Below are 3,172 nucleotides of genomic sequence, written 5' to 3'. Positions count from 1 at the left end.
ATATTCAGTAGTACCAGGAATTTTTATATTGATTCTTACAGATTTCAACACAGACTATCATATCATGTGTTAATAGGGAGAGTTTTATTTCCTCCTTCACAGCATGTGTGTCTTTTCTTTTCTTAACTTTTTCCATCAGCTAGGACTTCCAGTATGGTGTTGAATAAAAGTGATGACAGGGACCGTCGATTTGTTTCCCAATCGTAGGGGAAGGCATCTAGTTTCTCACCATTAAGTATGATATAGGGTTTTTGTACATGTTTATCAAAAATTTTTGATAAAAATTAAAAAAAAACTATATTTTAACCACCATTTTATTTCCATGTAGACAAAGGGGCAATTTAGAAAAAGTTTTATTGGAAGCGTGTAACCGAGGAAGTGTAAAAGGGCTGTCTACGCCTTTGTTTTCAGGTTAGCCTGTCAGCCATCTGGATGGAAACATAATCACCATGCCTTCCACAAGTGTAGTCAAATGCTTCACAATTGGTTGCTGAGTTGTAGGTTGTCAAAAAGTCTGCTTAGCATTTCCAAAGCTGCAGAGTCTTAGAGAATGAGAGCCTTTTCTTTCTGCCTTGGGATTTGTTGGAGTCACTGACCTGACGGCCCCACTGAAAGCAAACCACAGTGAAGCAGCCTCTGCCACCATTTCCTCCTCTGGTCTCCACAAATTTGATGAGTTTTCCTCCTCTTCATCATGGTGCTGGACCCCATCATAGAAGCCATCGTTTCCGTGAAAATCTCTAGCCTTTCCGAGAAGACAGTGGATGGGAACGTGCTTTTTGGTCCATCTTGCTTTGGGGCCATCCTTTATGGAATAGGTGAGACAAGTCCTCTAGAATGCTTCCCCACCACCATCCTGACTCTTTGGGTTGCTTGAAACAATTTGGGCACTTCATCAGGACCCAGATTTCAAAAAAGCTCCACTGGCTGAAGAGGACACACAAGGACAGGTCTTGGCACTCTATGTTTCTTGTTCATGAATGAAAAGGACAGTCCTGCTTTGAGAAACACCATGGAAGACTTGGTGAATCTGAATGCCATTTCCTCACACTTGAGGTATGGAAGTTTCCCTCTATTTTTAGTTTGCTGAGAGGTTTTTTTGTTGTCTTTGTTCTTTTTCCATTTTTTTCCATCATCATGAAAGGGGATGTTAGATTTTGTCTTTTTTTTTTTTTTTCTGATTTTATTCATTTGAGGGTGTGATTTTTTTTTTTTAGCCTGATGATCTGATTGATTATACTAATTTTTCTGAACATTGCAGCAGTTTTACATACTTGGAATAAACCCACTTAGTGGTGATGTATACTTTTATCTTTTCTTAAATATCTTATTCAAGTTTACTTTCAAAAAAACCCAAATTACCTAGTAATATTCTGTTTAAGACACTGAGTCCAGTAACTGTGGCTTGAAGCACACATACAATGAATTATCTGTTATCTATCTATCTATCTATCTATCCAGCATCTAACATATCTACCTCTGTCTCTTTTTATTCCAGCACAAGAAATCATCAACAGGCTCTTATTATAATCTCTCAAAACCTGTTTTCTGTCCTTAATTGTTGCAAAAACAATGGAATTGATGGAAGCACTGACTGTGTGGAGAATCAGGCTTGTTTTCATTTATATTTTGACAAATTATTAACCTCTTAAACTCACAGATTAGCCACCTGTACAACAGAGATGATAGTAATTTATTCATTGTACTATTGGGTCAGTTTTATCAATATTGTTTTAAAATTCTCTTTGTTCCCAAAGTTTTCAGGAAACTAACCTATTATAGAATGTCATTTCTACTGAAAATATTTTCTGTTTTTCTAGATTAGCAAATATATTCATGGCACAGGGTGCACCTTTGGATAGAATATATTTACTATATGTAATCACAAAGGAGTATTTAGATCAATGCAAAAATATTTAAATCATCAGAATGCTCTGAAAAGAATACTTACTCTTATTATGCAAATATTTAATTATGTTTTATTCTTGGACATATTAAATCGATGAACTCTTAAAACTAAACAAGAATATTTTCTGACCTTGAGAACTTCTGCTTTAAAAACTTAAACAGAGAGAAACCACCCAAGACATACTTGGATAATGTCAGCGTATATGTATCGTAAGGTTTTATTTTGTTTTGTCTTTGTCACCAAAATGGCTCTAATGGTGAAATGGCCATCTGAATTTTTGAAGGTAGGTACTTTTCTGTGCAAACTTTTTCATCTGGGAGTCCTTATGCATAACATTATCTTCTTAGTAATTTATATTATATTTTTACCCTTCAAGTTTTGCTTAGTATGTTCTGCTAAATGTTGACCATCAAGTGACCAATGGTCATGTTATCTTCTTCTGTATTTAACAGGCAGTAATATTTCTCAAGTTTAGCATAATGTTGTGTGTGTGACATAATATTTTTGTGATAGTTTTCTAATATATTAATCATAATATTAAGGAAGGTAACTTTTATTTATAGTTTGCTAAAAACTTGTACAAGAATTTTTCATGATTTGTATACTTATTGAGCATCTCTTTAAGAAGAATTTCCATAAATAACAGCTGATTAACATGACTCATAACATTTATTGGAATGATTGAATATGAATATATCTCAGGCAAATAAGAATAGTCTTTTTTAAGATTTTTAAAAATGTTTATTTATTTTTGAGAGACAGAGAGACATAGAGTATGAGCAGAGGAGGGGCAGAGGGAGGGAAACACAGAATCTGAAGCAGGCTCTAGGCTCTGAGCTGTCAGCAAAGAGCCCAGTGCAAGGTTCAAACTTACCAACCAAACTGGGAGATCATGACTTGAGCTGAAGTTGGAGGCTTAACCGACCGAGCCACCCAGGTGCCCTAGAATAGTCTCTTTCTAACAGAAGGAGATCCAGGAAGAATTTTCAAATACACCATGTGCTCCCATTAGTAATTCTAAAACTTACATTAACTCATTTAATAAATTTTAGTGTTACTTTGCTAGTTTTTTACAATATGTCATTTTTAAATAAAAAATCTCACATGAATTACTTTATAAAAACATTAAAACTATAATCAAAACACAACCTACAGTACTAGAGAAAATATTTATAAATCATAAATATCTGATAAGGATTTAGTATCCAGAATACATAAAGAGCAATTCAATGCCAAAAAGAGAAGCCAGTTAAAAACAGGCAA

At 34.4% G+C, this 3,172-nt stretch overlaps 1 pseudogene; it reads right to left on the bottom strand.

Annotated features, from left to right (window-relative positions):
- Positions 1 to 505: 505 nt before the first annotated feature.
- Positions 506 to 1,041, bottom strand: LOC122238075 (annotated as a pseudogene).
- Between the last annotated feature and the right edge of the window lie 2,131 nt (positions 1,042 to 3,172).

The sequence above is a fragment of the Panthera tigris genome, chromosome B1, assembly GCF_018350195.1.
Source record: "Panthera tigris isolate Pti1 chromosome B1, P.tigris_Pti1_mat1.1, whole genome shotgun sequence".
In the NCBI taxonomy this organism is placed as follows: domain Eukaryota; kingdom Metazoa; phylum Chordata; class Mammalia; order Carnivora; family Felidae; genus Panthera; species Panthera tigris.
Note: the sequence above shows the minus strand (reverse complement) of the source record. Positions and strands in the feature narration are given on the sequence as shown.